The sequence below is a fragment of the Martes martes genome (assembly GCF_963455335.1).
Source record: "Martes martes genome assembly, chromosome: 11".
NCBI lineage: Eukaryota > Metazoa > Chordata > Mammalia > Carnivora > Mustelidae > Martes > Martes martes.
In genome coordinates this window covers 56,704,787-56,725,314 of record NC_137899.1, presented here as the reverse complement: position 1 = coordinate 56,725,314, position 20,528 = coordinate 56,704,787, and the positions used below count along the sequence as shown (strand labels likewise).

The window sequence follows — 20,528 nt, the reverse complement described above, 5'->3', positions numbered from 1 at the left end:
AGTCCCATGTAATAGGTTGACTTCCAACTTCTTATTCTACAATTGTCATAGCACTAATTAATTCAAGCAAGAATCATCAATGGGTACTAAACATAGTTGGTGGAAGTTTGATGAAGAAAAAGGAAATTTATGCTGTCTCAATATATCTTCCTTCAAAATAGTTATCCATTAAAATGGGAAAATTATAACTTTATGGTAGAGAAATGTGGCAGACACCATATTATCGAAGCAATCAAAGTTAACATGAGAGGTCACTGTCTGAATTACTCGGTGGAGCATTCAACTCTTGATCTCAGGGTTGTAAGTTCAAGCCCCACATTTGGTCTGGAGCATATTTAAAAAGAAGGGGAAAAAAGTTAACATGAATAATGAAGCAAACCAGCACCATGTGCCTCTTGATGTAAAGTGTTAAGAAGAACACAGAGTCAGTTATGAAATATTCCTGCTAAAAATGCAAAATCTCAATCCAGTCATAGGGAACATCTAATAAACTCAAATTGAGAGATGATCTACAAAATAAATGGCCTATAATCTTAAAAATGCCAAGGTCATAAAGGACAAAAATAGCTGAAGAACTGTCCAGATTAAAGGAGAATAAGGACACATGACACTAAATGTAATGCATGAGGGGGACCCCACTTCAGGGTCAGGACCTCACAGGATACCTAGAGCGATAGTTCTCTCCACGTATGCTGTTCTAATTTCCAGGCTTCCCCTCAGGATAGGGGTATCATAGGTCAGTTAAGAGTTGGGAAACCAATGTTCAACCACCTTCTCTTCAACTTCTGATCTGGTGATCTTACCCATCACTTTGGAATTCGGGATAGTTTATAATCATTTTGGGGGGACTCATTCACAATGAGAACAAGAAGAGGCTATTTTAGCATTTTATTCCATGAGGAAACTAAGGCTTTAAAAGTTTGAATAACTTGTCCTAGGTCATAGATAATTAAAAGGATAGTTGAAATTCCAAAATTAGCATCTTAAATGTATGCTTACAAATATCACATCAATAGATTTAGCCTGTTGCTCTGGGAAGTCATGTCTTCTTAGATCCTAATTAGGTTACTTAAAGAATTTGCTCTACTTCTTGTTTATCAAGCACTGACTGTGATGTGCCTTACATACATTGCCTCAGTTTACTTTTTATAACTATTACTTAACCGATGAGAAAATTGAGATTCAGAGAAGTTAAATGGCATGCCCAAGAGCTGACAGCTAGTAAGATAAAAAGCCCAGATTGAAAGCCACCTATATCTTAACTCCAAGCTCATGCCCATAGCCACAATGCTCTCACCTTCCCATACTCACTATATAAATTTATCTCCAGCTTTTTCCTTGCCTCTTTGACAAAGGATTTGAAACAATATTTAGTTAAATGCAAGGATGCATATCACCCACAAAGTACAAAAGAGAGAAACAGGGGCACCTGGGTGGCTCAGTGGGTTGAGCCTCTGACTTTGGCTCAGGTCATGATCTCAGGGTCCTGGGATCGAGTCCCGCGTCGGGCTCTCTGCTTGGCGGGGAGCCTGCTTCCTCCTCTCTCTCTCTGCCTGCCTCTCTGCCTACTTGTGATCTCTCTCTGTCAGATAAATAAATAAAATCTTTAAAAAAAAAAAAAAAGGAGAGAAACACTCAACCCAGAAGTGGGAGGGGCGGTGGCTAATTGAGATGATGGAGGTTAAGGAGAGGATAATTACACCAAAACAAAACAAAATTTAACAAAGGGAAGAAACTCAAAGTGAGTACCAAAGGGTTCTGAGTTTCCTGGAAGTGAAGGCAGAAAGGAAAATCACAAGTTATGCAGTTCTCATGGTAAGGAAAAGAAGAAATGGCGACATTCTCACCAGATCCTAAGGAAGTATATCTATTACTGCATTAAAAAAAACACAATAAAATTTAGTGGTTTTAAATGACAACCAGCTAATTATGGCCCACTTATGATCCCATGGGCCAACTGGGCTCATCAGCTGGATGGTTTTGGTGTTCCATAGCTAGGAGCTCAAATCGCCTAGAGAGGTCCTGGATGACACTCACGGTTGTGGCACACTGGTGGACGGCTGGGAGAACTGCTTAGCTGGGATAGAAGGGCTAGGCCTCTCTATCCATGTGGTTTCTAGGCCTCTGTCTCTTCCCTCTGGGCCACAGGTCTCTTCATATTGCCTCTTCAGCAGGGTAAGTGGACTTCTGACATGAGCTCAGAGTTCCCAAAACTGAACATTCCAAGAAATGAGAAGTGGAAGTTACCAGTCTTTTTAAACAGTAGGCCTAGAATTGACACAGTGTCACTTTTGCTTTATTTTTTAGAACAAGTCACAGGCCAGCCAGATTCCTTGTAGGAGGGACTACTACACAAGGGTCTGAATATCAGGAAGCATGATTTATTACAGTCTTCTTTGGAGAACAGCTACCAAAAAAGAGATCAACTTTTTTTCCTAGCACTTTATTATGAAACTATTACATGTATTTTTATAAAAATTTTATAAAAAATATAAAGGTGTGCTACCTTTGACCATGGATTTTTGTGACTCTTTTTTTTTTCTTTTTTTTTTTCTTTCTTTTTTTTTTTTGTAATGTGACTCTTAAAGTCAAAATAAAATGTTAAGAGAGAAAAGGTATTTCTGAGGAAACCCAGGGTAATATATTGCAAACATATTGCTTAATGATAATTTGAATTGAAATAGGGGTAAAAGAGAATTTACGGAAATAGATGGTTAACATTTCTCTTGGGTTATCCCACTTGAATACCTATTGCTTTAGCAGGGAATATTTTTAGCAGGTACAGTATAGCCAATAACTCGAAACCTAGGATGACTATACCAATATTCTCCAGCCAAAAAATCATTAGGACATACCCAGTGCTGAACAATATTAGATAACAGGAAACAGAGACAATTACCTGATTTGTTATCCTCCTAAGCCTTACTTTGATGTAGGAAAGAGAATAAAGCTAAAATGAGGCTCAAGCTGGAATGCTAAAGAAGCAACTCGTATTTTTCCAGGGCAGGGAGACATTTGGTCATTTTCATGATTCTGGACAAAGTACTGTATGTGTTTTGCCTGTGTTCAAACAGGGTCCATCATAATCACAGAGCAGTCTTGTCTGATATTGGTGTTCTTTATGTTAACGGGAGAACATCAAGGCATAGCTATGAATGCCAGACCATGCCAAAACATCACCAGATGATAGTACCAAACTAGCATGCAGATATTAGGGGCCTTTTGCCTCTGTTTCAAGTGTGATAGCAAGTAAAAAAGAAAGGGGAAATAATCTTAATGTCTAGTTTTAGGGGACTGCTAGAATAAGTTAGGGTATTTTACATTCATACAATGGAATACTATGCAACCATTAAAATGATGCAATGAAAGAATGTTTAATCACATATGAAGATGTTGTCAATACATTGTTAAGTGAAAAGACTGATTACAAACCAATATTTATAGAGTAATTATGGTTTGGTAAGCTATATATACACCTGCATAGAAAAAAGACTAAGAGAATAGGAACAGTAATATTAGAATTGGTATATCTGGGGGTACCTGGCTGGTTCAGTCAGAAAAGCATGAAACTGTTGATCTTGGGGTCATGGGTTCGGGCTCCATATTGGGTGCAGAATTACTTAAATAAAACTTTTTAAAAAATAAGAATAAATTTTAAAAATTGGCATATCTGGTTGCTGAGATTATGGGCAATTTTTTTTGCCTGCTAATCTATATCTCCCAATGTTTCTCAATCAGATGTATTACTTTTACATTGATAAAGGACGTGTTGTTTTTTTAAGTAGGCTCCACACCCAGCATGGAACCCAATGCGGGGCTTGAACTCATGACCCTGAGATTGAGACCTGAGCTGAGATGAAGAGTTTGATGCTTAACCAACTGAGCCACCCAGGTGCCCCTGTTATTTTATTTTTTTTTAGATTTTATTTATTTATTTGACAGACAGAGATCACAAGTAGTCAGAAAGGCAGGCAGAGAGAGAGAGGAGGAAGCAGGCTCCCCCCCGAGCAGAGAGCCCGATGTGGGGCTCGATCCCAGGACCCTGGGATCATGACCTGAGCCAAAGGCAGAGGCTTCAACCCACTGAGCCACCCAGGCGCCCCCAGGTGCCCCTGTTATTGTTGTTGTTTTAACAAGACTCACAACCTGAATGAAAACCCAGAGGCAGAGATTCATGTGGAGACTGAAAGGACATTCAAGGGCTTAAGTCACTGGCATATATGGAGCAAGATTCCAATGTGCAAATTAAGGATACTGACTTGCATTTCTCTGCAGATAAGGGTAGAAAAAGAAATATCTTGGATTAACTCAAAAGGATTGGCTCAAAGTTCTAGATTTCTGCATCATTAAGCAAAGAATAAGTGATGTTACTGTCTGCTAAATACTGTTCTAAGCATTTTGCATGTATTAAATCAACCAATCTCCACAATAACCCAAAACATAAATACTATTATGAGTCCCATTTTACAGATGAGAAAACTCAAACAAAGAGATCAGTCAAGTAATTTTCCCAATGTGTTATAGCTAACAAGCGATAGAGAGGAATTTGAAACCAGACCTTCCATTTCTAGAGTCTGTGCTCTTAACTTATGCTTGAAAAATGAGCGCAGACATTTGCAATGATGTGGATGGAACTAGAGGGTATTTTGATAAGTGAAATAAGTCAATCAGAGAAAGACAATTATCATATGATCTCACTGATATGCAGAATTTAAGAAACAAGGCAGAGGATCATAGAGGAAGAGAGGAAGAGATGAAACAAGACAAAATCAGAGAGGGAGACAAACCATAAGAGATTCTTAATCTTAGGAAACAAACTGAGGCGTGCTGGAGGGTAGGGTGGAAGAGGGATAGAGTGGCTGGGTGACCGACATTGGAGAGGGTATGTGTTGTGGTGAGCACTGGGTTTTGTGAATCACAGAACTATACCCCTGAAACAAATAATACATTATATGTTATTTTTTATTATTATGTTCAATTAGCCAGCATATAGTACATCATTAGTTTTTGATGTAATGTTCAACAATTCATTAGTTGCAAGTAACACCCAGTGCTCATCACCACACGTGCCCTCCTTAATACTCTACATGTTAACTTTTCTAAAAAAATCATGAAAGAGGCACCTGGGTGGCTCAGTGGGTTAAAGCCTCTGCATTCGGCTCAGGTCATGATCTCAGGGTCCTGGGATCGAGCCCCACATCGGACTCTCTGCTCCGCAGGGAGCCTGCTTCCTCCTCTCTCCCTGCCTGCCTCTCTGCCTACTTGTAATCTCTCTGTCTGTCAATTAAATAAATAAAATCTTTAAAAAAATCATGAAAAAAAGGAAAAATGAAGGCAGAATTTAAACATACTTTTCATAAAATCATATAAATATTCCTGTACTCTTCTTAGACTTTTAATAATCCATATGTCATCTCAGTGGACCAGCCCCAAATTTCTTAAGCCAAGTAACTGCTGAAAATGTTGGGCAACCTCAAGGATAGAGCCTGGTGGACTTAGAGTCAGAAACCTTAGCTCAGTAGTTTCACAAATACTATATATGCATACACAGGTATGTAAGCATATTTATGCAGTTTTTTAGTACAAATGTAATATCCATTGATAGGGGAAAAAATCAAACATGGAAAAATAGGCTATGGGAACTGAAAATCAGTACCATAGATTTGAATGTTTGTATGTGCCCCCACCCAAACTGCCTCAAATTCATAGGTTGAAACCTAATTCCCAATGTGATGGAGTTTGGAAGTGAGGTCTTTGGGAGGTGATTAGTGATGTGGGAAAGAAAGGCAAAAGAAAAATTATTCAATTTCCTTACTACCTACAGCCCATTGACAAGTCCTTGAAACAGGTAGAGTGACATTCCTCTGGGAACTAGGGCCTCGATGTTAATACTTTGCTAAGGGCAAAAGGGAGTCCTAGCCCAGCCTCCCCTCCAGGATCCTGTAAGTCTACTTTAACATATAAAAATTCCATTGGAAATTTCCTCTATCCAAGATATATGTTGGCAATCACCACCCCCCTCCAAGGATATGGCCCACTGATGTCCATCTAAAGCGTCTCATGACTAAGGTTCTATTAGACGCTAATAAATGACCTTTTCCCAACACTAGCTAAACCTCTCAAGGTCCTGGAAACCTTGCTTCCAAAATTCCTTAGAGACTTATGCTATCCCTAACCCCTTCCCAACTTGGAAGTATATAATCGGCCACTCCTTACAACCCCAGTGCAGCTCCTTCTGCCCACAGGTCCTGACCCGTGCTTTTTTTTTTTTTTTTTAAGATTTTATTTATTTGACAGAGATCACAAGTAGGCAGAGAGGCAGACAGAGAGAGAGAGAGGGAAGCAGACTCCCCACTGAGCAGAGAGCCTGATGTGGGACTCGATCCCAGGACCCTGAGATCATGACCCGAGCCAAAGGCAGCGGCTTAACCCACTGAGCCACCCAGGCGCCCCTGACCCGTGCTTTTAATAAAACCATCTTTTTGCACCAAAGAGGTCTCAAGAATTCTTTCTTGACCATCGGCTTCAAAGCCCAATGTTCTTTCCTACATCAATTACATCACGAATTGTAGTCCCAGAGAAATCCTTTGCTCCTTTCATCAAAGGACAACACAGGGAGAAAGTGGCTGTCTATGAGCTGGGAAGCAGGCTCTCACCAAACACCAAATCTGCTGCTGCCTTTGTCTCAGACTTCCCTGCTTCCAGAACTGTGAAAAATGAATTCCTGTTGTTTATAAGCCACCCAGTCTATAGTATTTTGTTGTAGCAGTCCTAACATCCCATAATCAAACTGGTCAGTGCAAGGCTCCTCTTTTGGTGTTACCAGTTTTACTCATCCCTTCACTTCCAGTCCTGTTCTCCTCCCCCAACAGGAACCCACTCCCATGTAACTGACTGGAGCTTCTTCCCCTGTACTTCTCTACGTTTATTTAGGTAAAAAGTGCAGAGTACTGGTTAAGACTCTGGAGCCAGACTTCCTGAATGCAATCCCAGCTCTGCCACTACCAGCTGTGTGACTGTGGGCAAGTTACCTAGCCTAGGTTATGTAGGTCAGTTTTGTCATCTAAAAAATGAAGAAAAAAGTGGTACTCATGTCATAGGATTGTTATGAATAATAAATGAGCTAATATTTATTAAGTACTAAGAACAATAGTAAGAATAGTAGGTGCTATGTAGGTGCTAAATGAATGTCAAATAAATGTACATCATTGAAAAACATAACTGGTGGAGCGCCTGGGTGGCTCAGTCATTAAGCACCTGCCTTTGGCTCAGGTCATGATCCCAGGGTCCTGGGATCGAGCCCCACATCCGGCTCCCTGCTCTTCAGGAAGCCTGCTTCTCCCTCTCCTACTCCCCTACTTGTGTTCCCTCTCTCGCTGTGTCTCTCTCTGTCAAATAAATAAATAAAATCTTTAAAAAAAAGAAAGAAAAACATAACTGGTTTTCAGTTTATTTCTCCCAGTGTTTTTTTTTTTTTAGATCAACCATATCATGATATACAAGTCTAACTACATGCCACATTTTACCTGCCCATCCTTAACATTTGTGGGGTCTAAGGCAAAAGACCCAGGAGGCCTATACACCATATATCTAAATATTTTTAAAAGCACAAATGAAGGTAACACTGTAAAATTATTCTTTCTCTGAAGAATATTCCTTCATAAGCACAACATAGAAACATAGCTGTACAACCTTTTTTGTATGACTTACAGTTGGCAAAAACTCCCAAGAGGACTAAATTTAATTATTTTTGCACATGTCTAGTTATTCTGTTGACGGACTGGTGACATCTGGGTGAGTGATAATGACATGTGTAATTTTAAAATTAGATATTTATTCCAAAACTTTTTCTTGCTTTTATTTCATTAAAATCATTATATTGTAATAGTCAAAATTTCCCCCAATTTTGTTCCTTACTGGAAGTAATCCCAACTTAAATTTTCTTGAGTGATTGTAGTTTTTGTATTTTCTTATTAATTTGGAGAAATCTGGGGCGCCTGGGTGGCTCAGTTGGTTAAGCGACTGCCTTCGGCTTAGGTCATGATCCTGGAGTCCAGGGATCGAGTCCCGCATCAGGCTCCCTGCTCGGCAGGGAATCTGCTTCTCCCACTGACCTCTCTCCTCTCATGCGCTCTCTCTCTCTCTCAAATAAAAATAAATAAAAAATCATAAAAAAAAATTTGGAGAAATCTCACTCAGGCCATACTTAGATTCAGAAATAAACCATGAGGGTGTCTGTGTGACTCAGTTGGTTAAAAGTCTGACTCTTGATTTCTGCTCAGGTCATGACCTCAGGGTCGTAAGATCAAGTCCCACATCAGGCTCCACACTGGGCATGGTGCCTACTTGAGATTCCGTGCCTCTCCCTCTACTTTTCACACCCCCATGCTCATGCTTGCTCATTTGCTCTCTTTAAAAAATTTTAAAAAGAACCATGAATTTTAAAACTTTTATGCTGAGATATAACTTACATACAGCAAAGTACACAAATCTTAAGTGTGTATCTCAATACCTTTTTACATGCTTATACTCATGGAACCACCACCCAGATCAAGAAAAAATCAGCCCCTCAGAAGGCTCCCTGGGGCCCCTTTCAGTCTGTACCCCGACAAAGTGATCACTATTCTTTTTGATGTGGGAAAAAAGGCAAAAGAAAAAATTAATTTTCCTTACTATTTACAGCCCATTGACAAGCCCTTGACACAGGTAGAGTGACCTTCCTCTGGGAGCTCAGCTGCCTTGTTTTAATACTTTGCTAACAGCAAAAGGCAATCTTCATTTAACCTCCCAGGTACCTGTAAGTCTATTTTAACGTACAAAAATTCCATCGGAAATTTCCTTTAGATCCCCCCAAGATACATGTTGGCAATCAGCCCCCAAGCATATGGTCCACTAATATACATCTGAAGGGTCTCATGACTAAGGTTTTATTAGACAGTAATAAATGACCTTTTCCCAACAATAGCTAGCCCCCTCAGGTTCCTGGAAACCTTGCCTCCAAAATTCTTTACAGACTTATGCTATCCCTAACCCCCTCCCAACTTGAAAGTATATAATGGGCCACTCCTCATGACCCCAGTGCAGCTCTTTCTGCCCACAGGTTCTGTCCCCATGCTTTAATAAAACCACCTTTTTGCACTGAAGATGTCTCAGGAATTTTGGGGGGCAGTTTGCTGCAAACCCCAACATTTTTCTGCATCATTATCTCTATCCTTATACACCATGATAATAAAATGATACCATCACATTGCAACATTATAATGCATATGATAAATTATTACAACAGAAAACATTACAAATATCTTCATTTTACTAGTTTTGAGTTATATTACCACTTCATCAGCTCTTAAAACCATGTAGATCCTTAGACTATTTCAAAGTTCCTCTTTTAAAATTTTCAATTTAATCACAAGGTAAAACAATGATAACACATTTCAATGATATCGCAAAGTAAACCAAAACAAGTATACTAATCAATTCGCTCAAAATCTCTTCATTTGAGACTATATCTTAATCTATCACGGCCAGAAAACATGCTCTATGGAAATTAGTTTGATGGTTATTTATACATGAGTCTTCTTATTTATAAAATTTGTATAAAAACTTTTTATTTCTTTGCTCTAATTTCCTTATATTTTATTTGAATGGCATTGTTGTTGAATATCTTTTGTTTTTGAAAAACTGTTTTTTCTAGGGGCACCTGGGTGGCTCAGTGGGTTAAAGCCTCTGCCTTCAGCTCGGGTCATGATCCCAGGGTCCTGGGATTGAGCCCCGCATCGGGCTCTCTGCTCAGCAGGGAGACTGCTTCCCTTCCCCTCTCTCTGCCTGCCTCCCTGCCTACTTGTGGTCTCTGTCTGTCAAATAAATAAATAAAATCTTTAAAACAAAAAAAAGAAAGAAAAGAAAAACTATTTTCTCTACAACTAAAAAAATTTTTTTTTCCAAAAGTGAAACTTTGCTATGTAAGTTTTTTTTGGTAAAATTTTGCTAACGTTAGTAATGAATAGTTTTTATACCAAATAATTGTAACCAGTGAACTTCAAAATAAATTTCATTTTCCTGCAAAGTTCACAGATTGCTCTTGGCTTGAAATCTTCTATTTTTTTAACTTTTCTTTTTTATTTTTTAAGATTTTATTTATTTATTTGAGAGAGAGTGAGAGCACACATGAGCAGGGGGATGGGTAGAGAGTGAAGAAGGCTCCCCTCTGAGCAGAGAGCCTGGCATGGGGCTCGATCTCAGGACTCTGGGATCATGACCTGAGCTGAAGGCAAACGCTTAACCAACTGACTCACCCAGGTACCCTTTCTTAACTTTTCTTATGCATCCTGTATCTTGTCTAAATTAAATCCAATTATTTTGACAAAATCTAATATTTTTGACAAAATACTTTCCTCATGTGTTTCAAGAGTGATTTTGTATATGCTTCATCAAGATGTTCAATGTTTGGGCAGATCCAGAATGTTGCATGCAATCTTTCGTTCATTGCAAAGATTATCACTACTATTAACATGATTAAGACCAACAGATTCAAACAAAGCTCAGAAATGGTTTCAGGAATATTTCTGGATTGGGCTAAGCTATGGTATATGCACCTTATTTTAGTAAGGCCTTTATCGTAGGTTTCATCATACATGGACCAGATCATTGACACAGACATACATCACTAGAGCCACATAGCACATTTTTACATAGGATTTACTGGTAAAACATATGAACAGTCCCCTGAATTCTTATTACACTATGACATAGGCCTGGTGTAGATGTACCCAGTGCATCTTGGTCAAAGTCCCAGGGCCTGCCTAATGGATGAGATCTTCCATACTCAACAAGAAAGGACTCTGCCCAGTCCCTGCGTTACGTATTTATTAACTGGACTAAGAGAGTGTTGGCAAGATCTAGTTTCTCCAAGAAACAAGAGTATATCAAAGCATCTTAGGCTCAAAAAAACACTAGGAGTGTAAACCCAAGGCTGAGTTCTTACACCCAGGCCTTGGGAACAGGTTTGAAGAGTCTCTACCTGCCAAAAACCCTGGCATTAGCCAACAGCTTAGTAGTTCCCCTGCAGACAGGGTCAGTCTTGCTGAGCCAGCTCTCTAGTAAACCACCAAACCAGAAAATGTGCCACCAGGGCCATCTGGGCTTGTTTGTTTGCTTGTTTCTTTCTTTCTTTCTTTCTTTCTTTCTTTCTTTCTTTCTTTCTTTCTTTCCTTCCTTCCTTCCTTCCTTCCCTCCTTCCTTCCTTTAAGATTTTATTTATTTATTGTCAGGGAGAGAGAGAAAGCAGGAGCACAAGTAGGGGGAGCAGCAGGCAGAGGGAGAAGCACGTTCCCCACTGACCAAGGAGCCCAATGTGGGACTCCATCCCAGGACACTGGGATATTGACCGGAGCTAAAGGCAGACATTTAACCTACTAAGCCACATAGGTGTCTCTTTTTTTTTTTTTTTTTTAAGATTTATTTATTTATTTTTAGAGAGAGAGACAGAGCATGAGATGGAGGAGGGGCAGAGAGGAATGGAAAGAGATCTCAAGCAGACTTCACACTGAACATAGAGCCTGATGTGGGGCTCAATCTCAGGACCCTGAGATCATGACCTGAGCCAAAACCAAGAATTGGATACTTAATGGACTGAGCCACCCAGGTGCCCCTCCACATTTGTTTCTTAGCAGACTTAGCTTCAGCAATCTTTTGAATCGAGGCTTAAAATTGACAATGTTTTCTCAGTTCATCTCTTTAGCCAAAAGCCTGTACCTTTTTTTTTTTTTAAACAAGGGCAATATCAATGAAACTTTCCTTAATTTGTCACTTTGTTTTCTTATGGTAGTTCAAAAGTAAGTGTGTGTGCATACATGTGTTTAATTATTCAACATGACTTTAAAATCAAGTTGAAGTTGATAATGTAAATATTTAAGTTTTATTTTGTATGTGATTTCTTCTCTCACTTTACTAGCCCTTAAATTAATAATCCTATACTTAACTTTCCATCCTAGATAGCAATAATTATTTATCTGTCTTAACCAGCTTCAACTTTCAAAATCATTTATTCTGAATCTAGAAATGTTCTGCTGCTTTCTCTAAATGTTCTGCTGTTAAATTTACTTTAAGAGTATTGTAATAGTTGGGGTGCCTGGGTGGCTCAGTTGGTTAAGCGACTGCCTTCGGCTCAGATTATGATCCTGGAGTCCTGGGATCGAGTCCCGCATCGGGCTCCCTGCTCAGCGGGGAGTCTGCTTCTCCCTCTGACCTCTCTCCTCTCATGCTCTCTCTCTCTCTTTCTCTCTCAAATAAATAGATTAAATCTTAAAAAAAAAAAAAAAAGAGTATTGCAATAGTAATACTGGGTGACTGAGTTCATTAAGCATCTGCCTTCGGCTCAGGTCATGATCTCAGGGTCCAGGGATCGAGCCCCGAGTTGAGCTCTGCACTCAGCAGGGAATCTGCTTTTCCCTCTCCCTTTCCCTCTGTGCTCTCTTTCTCTCTCCATCTCAAATAAATAAGTAAGATCTTAAAAAAAAAAAAAGAGTATTACAATAATGTCCTATGTCAGTGTTTATTTGTGTTGATAAATGCTATCATTGTTTGCTGATTACTCAGTCTTTTCTTTTCCCAGCTCCATAAAAGCATGTGTGTGCCAGTGACATTTCCGTTCTTTTAATCAGAACCCAAAATATTTCTAGTCACAAATACTTTCGTTGGCCAAAGCTGACCTTGAAAATTGGTTGTGAGATGTGTAACAGCATAACAAAATACATAGCCTTTAAACTCAAAATATAAAATGCAAATTCTATAGTTTTGTATTCCATTTGAAAGCATTTTGGTATAAAGGAAATTACTAAATTTTCCTGAATGAAAATAAAAATTAAAATTACAGTCATTCAGTTGAAACAGAAGAATGTGACGGTCATTGTCCAGGATAATTGCTCAACAAACCATTGAAAACCTCAGGGTTTTTCTTCCTCATTCACCTGCTGATTTCATGTATAATTCTCAATTAATTCTAATTGCTTCAGCCAATTGCTAAACCTTTTAGTAAAGAATGTGAAATTACAGAGATTTCATTTTACCCAGTCAAGTTATGTATTTGAAGAGAATAATTTTCTTCCTGCTTTCATTGTATTGATCAATTATTAAATCTACATTAAATAAACAATCTGTAATCTACTCAAGAATCTTAAGTGAATCATTCTCAACAGAAGCCTGCTTGCCATCATTGACTCCAACTTCTAAAAATTTAAGCAGATTGCTTCTTATAAAGACTTCCTATTTTAGTGAACCTGGCTGGCTCTGTGAGCAGAGCATGTTACTCTCAATCTCAGGGTGTCGTGGGTTCAAACCCCACGATGGGCATAGAACTTACTTTAAAAAAAAAAAAAAAAAAGACTTTCTATTTCATTTCTTTTCAGCTTTTTTTTTCTTTTTGAGCTCCACTTTTGTATTTTCTATATCTGTGATGACGTTGACTTGTATTTATTCTCAACAATCCAAATTTAAAAATAATCTGTAATATATTCAGATTTTACACAACTTAAATATATTTTCATTTTAAAAGTTAAAATACAGGAGCACCTGGGTGGCTCAGTTAGTTAAATGTCTGACTTCAGCTCAGGTTATGATCTTAGGGTCCTGGGATAGAGCCCCAAACTCCAAGTCGTCGTTGAGCCCAGCCATTGGCTCCTTGCTCAGGGAGGAGTCAGCTTCTCCCTTGCCCTCTCCCTCTGCCCCTCCCCACCAATTTGTGCTCTCTCTCTCTCTCCCTCTCAAATAAATAAATAAAATCTTTTTTTCAAAAAGTTAAACTACATGTACAAGTAAAAATTAAAATGAAATCTCATATACTATTTTCAAAACACTTTTCTTCTATAGTATCCAAAATTATTTATTACATTAAAATGCAACATAAATTATAATAGATATTAGAGTAACCAGCCAAAATTATTTAAATAAAGCTGAATTTTAAATTCAGTTTTCTGAAAACTTAACTAAACTTTTTACAGATTTTCATGAAAGTAAAACTATTCATAATTCTATATTTCCATGTCCAATTTAAAGCATCAGCTTCCGTCTTAACCATGTTATGTCTAAACCACACATACACATTTAGTAATATGAATTGTTCGTTATTGCAAAAGTTCCTCAGCTGCTGTATTTATCTGTCATGAACCTCTTACTCAGGTCTAACTTACCGCCCCTATGTTGTTTCCTGTCCTTTGCTACAAACAAAACTTTAAAAATTAGAATAAACATTCTCATTTCTGTCTCCTTAAGGTTCTGTGAAGAGTATCTCTGATACCTACTCAGGAGTCAAATTTTTAATTTCAGTGAATATTGATTGCTAACCAGAACAGCCATACTAAGTAGCCAGATACTCCCTTCTGAAATACCTAAAGGTTTTCTCTATTATTCCACACAAATGTATCCATTTCAAAACCAAATTGGTATTGTGCTTTACCTATCATTTCACACTTTGAACTTCTCTTTGTCTAGTTTGATATCTATCCATTGGCTGGATCTTTTAGGCAAGATTGTCTAACCAGTAACCACTCGATTGCATCTGACCCCTATTTCTGTATGCTTCATTCAATTAATATACTTATTTATCTAGCAAACTATTAAGAATTCTTTTAGGCATTGGGGACCCAAAGACAAATAGAGCATAATCCCTTGTGCTCAAGGACCTTGGAGTCTGGAAGATGTAATAAGAAAACTATTCTAGGGGCACCTGGGTGGCTCAGTGGGTTAAAGCCTCTGCCTTCGGCTCAGGTCATGATCCCAGGGTTCTGGGATCGAGCCCCGCATCAGGCTCTCTAGTCATCAGGGAGCCTGCTTCCCCCTCTCTATTCCTCTGCCTGCCTCTCTGCCTATTTGTGATCTCTCTGTCAGATGAATAAAAAAAATCCTTAAAAAAGAAAACTATTCTAAAACCTTGTAGAAGCCTGCATTTACTATCATTTTTCACTTTTTCACAAATTCATTAACCCTATCAAAATAAAGAAAGGTTAATCTGAAAATACATGTCCCTAGCAAACTCTCACTTCTAATAATGTGTTTATTTGGTGAGAGCCCCTAAATGATACTTCAGATAATCCTTTCCTGAATCTTGCTCAGGAGCAAAACTGGGTTTGAGCACTCCACCTTCTTCTTCTTCTTCTTTTCTTTTAATGGATCAGTTATTTAATTAGGTTCTTTGTAAGACATTTTATTTATTTATTTTTAATTTTATTTATTTATTTGAGAGAGAGGGAGAGGGAGAATCAGACTCCCCCCTGTGTACAGAGCCTGACAGGGAGCTCTGTCCCAGGACCCCAAGATCATGACCTGAGCCAAAGTCAGACACTTAATGGACTGAGCCATCCAGGTGCCCCTCTTTGAAAGAAATTTGGAACATCAATTTATGAGGGTAAACTCCATTTGTGGGAGAAAGCAGAGAGAGGAGGCAGCCCTGAAGCTGCAGAACAGCTTTGATTTTTGGCAGAATTTGTGAGTCCACATCTTTCTGATCAACCTTGCACTACTCTGTAATCTCACATTTCTCTTTCTCCATGTTGAAGATCTCACCTTCCTGGTGTCTAGGGTTATACAGCTTCTTCATCCTGAGTAAGCATCAGTGAGGTGTTTGGGGATTTTCACACTGCTGATTGCAATTTTGGTGAGGTGACAATGACAAATTTCTGTTGTTCTATGCAGAGGAACCCGACTGAATGCCAGAGGTCTGGTCACAGCTAGCAAGACAGTGCTCACTTGCTTCAGGAAAACCACCTCCTTGTCTCTGTAGCGCCCAGTGAGAATGATCAAAATCGTGCCAGGAGTGATGCTAGTTCAGTTTTCTCAAATGCTGACTGGAAGTTTTCTGCCATGGCTCAATAGCTTTTGAGACACATCTTCAGTAGGATAATACCTAGATATTTTGCAAAGTTTAACCACTCGGGTACTACCATTCTTGTCACCAACAACAGGTTTTGTGACAGTAGCAAGAACCTTCTTTTTCTTGTCAACCCTGGATTTAGCTGCTGAATACTTCCTCTTGTGCATGGCCTTTCTGGACTACATAGCCGATCGGGAACATCCACCAATTCCTCTAACAAGGACAGGGTTTCGGCTGCAATGGAGCTTCACCTGCTTTGGCATTTTAGCCTCGAGGTTACCCTTCTTGACCTTGCCACCAGCATCAGCCTTCTTGGCTCTAGGTTACTTCTCCTTAGTATCGGGCTTCTCGGCATTTTCGCCTGCCTTCTTGCAAGACAGGAAAGCGATCCATCCTCTTCTTTTGGAAAGTTGCCACTGTATTTGCTGATATCTAATCTTGGTGTCATTCTCCTTGATTTTCAAAATCACAAAATCTTGGTGTCATTCTCCTTGATTTTCAAAATCACAAATCACAAAATCACTACTATTCATTCTGGACTGAGTTTGCTCTGGACACGATTCATGCAGTCTAGTTGACGGAAATTATTTGGACCTCTGTACTTCATTTCTCACCCATCTTAGGCTCCAGTTCCTTCCAGCCCACTTTTGTTTTACCTTTTTAAGTACGAAAACATTCTCCTTGACATAAAAGAGAGACTCAAAAGAATTCTGTTAACTCTGCTACTTGTTCACATTACAGAGTTAGCCTCTAGCATCAGACCTAATTCTCCTGTTATCTTTTTGCTCTAAATATGATTTATAAACTTTTTTTTTAAAGATTTTATTTATTTGCCAGAGAGAGAGAGAGAGAGAGAGTACACACAAGCAGGCAGAGAGGCAGGCAGAGGCAGCGAGAGAAGCAGGCTCCCTGCCGAGCAAGGAACCTGATGAGGGACTCGATCCCAGGACCCTGGGGTCATGACCCGAGCCGAAGGCAGTGGCTTAACCAACTGAGCCACCCAGGCCTCCCTGATTTATAAACTTTTTTATTTGTCCTCAGCAGATCTGCAATTCTCAACTCATTTGGGGCCTTAGCATTTTTACAGATTTATGACATTCTCCCTACTCATCCTTGGTTATATTTCCTTATTTCCATCATTTGTAAATTTTGTATTAGAATCTGAACTAGGGGCGCCTGGGTGGCTCAGTGGGTTAAAGCCTCTGCCTTTGGCTCAGGTCATGATCCCAGGGTCCTGGGATCGAGCCCCGCATCGGGCTCTCTGCTCAGCAGGGAGCCTGCTTCCTCCTCTCTCTCTGCCTGCCTCTCTGTAATCTCCATCTGTCAAATAAGTAAATAAAATCTTTTAGAATCTGAACTAATCAGAAACTATCTCATAATAGCAGACTGCCTTCTTCTTCCTATGTTCTATGTTCCTATGTTCCTCTATCCTTCTTCATTGTGATCATTTAAAATTATGTAATCAGAATTGAATATTTAAGGGCAACCCAATCCTCTTGACCATGGTACATCCACCACAGTACACGGAAAATACATATGTAATAAATGATATTAAATGAATGAAAATCTCTTCCAGGGGTTCATGTTTGTCTCGTTTTGGTTTGTTCTGTTTTTTTATGATTTTATTTATTTATTTATTTACTTGCCAGAGAGAGCGAAAGCACAAGCAGGGGGAGCAGCAAGCAAAGGGAGAAGCAGGGTCCCCATTGAGCAAAGAGCCCAATGCAGCACCTGATCCCAGGACCCTGGGATCATGACCTGAGCCAAAGGCAGATGCTTAACTGACTGAGCCACCCAGGTGTCCCCTATGCTTGCCTTTTATTTGCACTTTATATAATCAGAATTTTTTTGTAGTTCTCAAGATATGGTTGGATTTCCCTATTATAACAATTTATGACTTAGGTAGAGTCACTTTCTTCCTACATTACTGTCATTTTTACTTCTATTAATTCCAATTTTTAAAGCATACACATCTTAAGATTCTGTATTTTAACTAGTGAAGATGTTAACTCAACACTCTGGAAGCTGCACAGAAAAACCTTCTTGGGCCTGACACCCCTCCCACCTAGTAGTAATGATTTTCTTTTTCATGGTCAACAGAAGAACTAACAGCTAGTGACAACTGCTTTAAAGAAAGATCTGTGCCCTTCACTAACTGAAAAGGTGATATTCCATTTAGGATAGAATTTGAAGCATCTTTCAGTACCGGGCTTACGTCCCCTGAGGTCAGAAATTTCATTTGTTTTTCTTTTTGATATAGTTGGCTATAAAAACACTTCAAGAGAATCTATTTTCTACGTATCCCAAATAAGATGAAAAAAGATGGGATTAAGCATTGCTGTTAACTCACAATTTCCACCATTGGGAAGATTATGAAAGGAGGCCAAACCCCTCTCCCTGCTTCCCTCAACTGTTGCTGATAAACGCTCAGCTGTCCCCATAAGTGTCAGTGCTGTGGGCTGTGGGCAAAACCCGTCAGGAGTTGTCACCAGTCTGGGCTCAAAGCCGTGAAGACTACAGAAAGAATCCTGCCTTCAGCAGGAGCCTGAATACATGGTGGGTCATGTCTGGATACTACTTTTCTTTTTTCTTTTTTTTTAAGATTTTATTTATCTGAAGGGTGCCTGGGTGGCTCAGATGGTTAAACATCTGCCTTCAGCTCAGGTCATGATCTCGGGATCCTGGAATCGAGCCCCATGTCGGGCTCTTGGCTCAGTGGGGAACCTCCTTTCCCTCTGCCTCTCCCCCTGCTCATTCTCTCTCTCATGTGCATCTCTCTCTCTCAAATGATTTAAATAAAATCATTTTTTAAAGAAAATGATTTTATTTATTTGAAAGAAAGATAGAGATAGGGAGCATGAGCTGGGAGAGGGACAGAGGGAGAGAGAGAAGCAGACTCCCCACTGAGAAGGGAGCCCAACACAGGACTTGATCCCAGGACCCTGAGATCATGACCTTAGATGCTTAATCAACTGAGCCATCCAGGGGCCCCTGCTTTGCTTTTTATTTGCTAAGGAATTAAGGGGACATGAACCGCATTAATAAGTCTTTGTTGCTTCAATCCTTTAGTCTCTAACTCATTGCAATCAAAAGAATTAAGGTGTGTTCCTGTCCAAGAAGTCAGGGAAACCCCATTTGTGTAGTCCCTAAAACTCTGTTATAAAATATTAAGGCAAGTTAGAGTTACTAATTATTTCAAAACTGTATGTTTTTCCCATCCTGTATAAACTCTGATATTTTAGACAGAACATGGCCTTATTTTGGCACCATAGATAAATCTTGCCATTAAAAATATGGGCTGCAGGGGTGCCTGGGTGGCTCAGTTGTTAGGTGTCTGCCTTTAGCTCAGGTCATGATCCCAGGGTTCAGGATCAGTCAGCAGAGCATGCAATCCTTGATCTCAGGTTGTGAGCTCAAGCCCCATGTTGGCCATGGAGCCCACTTAATTTAAAAAAAAAATGTACTGCATATTGTATAATTCCATTTATATGAAATGCACAGCATAGGCAAGTGCAGAGAGACAAAAAGTAGATTAATGGTTGTTAGAGGATGGAGGGAAAGGAGTATAGGGAGTGACTACATAACTGGTACAGGGTTTCTTTTTGGAGTAATACAAATATCCTGGAAATAACAATAATAATGGTTGTAGAACATTGTAAATATACTAAAACTTACTCAACTCAATGCAGTTTAAAATAGTTTAAATGGTAATTTTTAGGGTATGTGAATTTTATCTCAATAAAAAAATTTAGAGGGGGCACCTGGCTGGTTCAGTCAGACAAGCATGTGACTTTTGATCTTGGGGTCATGAGTTCAAGCTCCATGTTGGGTTCAGAGATTACTTAAAAAATGAATAAATTAATTAAAACTTAAAAAAATTTTTTTGAATCTGGTTTCTTCTGCTCCAATATTTTATATTTAGGGTTGTCAAATGTAAGGGGCCATATAAAGCAAGAAGTTATATAAAGCTGCAAAAGATTAATGTTAATATAAGATGAGTTGGCCAAGGAAGGAAAAAAAAAAAAAAATGGAAGTGTATACCTTTGAGTCACCTACCTGCATTCAGGGTCCCCTGTAGCCCGAAGCCCTGACCTTGGCTTTCCAGCATGCTCATACTGCCATCTGGTGGCATTGACTCCCCAAAACAGTCTACTGTCCTACCACCCTGAACGCTGCTGGATCTCATCTGAATCCCCAAACCAGGCAGGGTCTCCCACAGTTACGACTGGCCATCTCTTATCTTTTTTTTTTTTTTTTTTTTTTTTTTTGGCCATCTCTTATCTATTCTTCCCCTCAAGCTTGTCCTCTTCTGGTTGTAAAGGACATGCAACATGAATTCCTTGATGAGGTTTGAAAACCCCAGTAGGTCAGCATATTAAGATCTACTGAACTCCAGGACGCCTGGCTGGCCCAGTCCATATATAGCATGCAACGTTTCATCTCTGGTTTGTGAGTTCGAGCACCATGTTGGGCACAGACTCTACTTTAAAAAAATAATAATAGGGGCGCCTGGGTGGTTCAGTGGGTTAAGCCTCTGCCTTTGGTTCAGGTCATGATCCCAGGGTCCTGGAATCAAGCCCTGCATCGGGCTCTCCCCTGCTCAGCGGGGAGCCTGCTTTCCTCCCTCTCTCTGTCTGCCTGCCTCTCTGCCTACTTATGATCT

General features: G+C 39.4%; 1 pseudogene across 1 annotated transcript in view; it reads right to left on the bottom strand.

Annotated features, from left to right (window-relative positions):
- LOC308352460 (large ribosomal subunit protein eL6-like) overlaps positions 1 to 20,528 on the bottom strand; it is a 45,734-nt pseudogene that overhangs the window by 15,269 nt on the left and 9,937 nt on the right. Inside the window, exon 3 of the transcript in view lies at positions 15,347 to 16,317. The product of the transcript in view is annotated as a large ribosomal subunit protein eL6-like (transcript). The remainder of the gene's footprint in view (positions 1 to 15,346; positions 16,318 to 20,528) is intronic.